A 370-nucleotide genomic window follows, 5' to 3' on the forward strand; every position below is an offset into this window, starting at 1 on the left:
CAGTACCTGCTCCTTCTCACCCTCCGCGCGTTCCAGGCCCCATGAAGCCCGACGAAATAAACCACTTGGTGAGCCCGTCCGCCGCCTCGCTCTACCGCCGCTTCTGGAAGTACCGCGAAGGGAGGCAGTACACCGAGCGCGACAGGAAGGATGAAGATGAGGATGTGGGGATATCGATGGTTGTTAAGAGTTGAAGACGCACCCTCTTCCCTTTATAGGATCTCCTTGTATTTTATGTAGGCTGAGATGAAGTGTTTGCGGGACTTTGGTGTGTACGAACATCATAACATCAGTCAGCAAGAAACCGGTTCTGTGCAGTTCCAGTTATTGCAGCAACAACCACCTAATCTATAAGTCTACATAGAGGTTA

The 370-nt window shown here is 51.1% G+C and overlaps 1 protein-coding gene across 1 annotated transcript in view; it reads left to right on the plus strand.

The window, feature by feature from the left end:
* LOC119587922 (sodium-coupled monocarboxylate transporter 1-like) overlaps positions 1-364 on the plus strand; it is a gene marked incomplete in the record, with an annotated part of 5335 nt that extends 4971 nt beyond the window's left edge. The window contains 1 exon segment of the mRNA XM_037936633.1: positions 37-364.
* Between the last annotated feature and the right edge of the window lie 6 nt (positions 365-370).

The sequence above is a fragment of the Penaeus monodon genome, chromosome 23, assembly GCF_015228065.2.
Source record: "Penaeus monodon isolate SGIC_2016 chromosome 23, NSTDA_Pmon_1, whole genome shotgun sequence".
NCBI lineage: Eukaryota > Metazoa > Arthropoda > Malacostraca > Decapoda > Penaeidae > Penaeus > Penaeus monodon.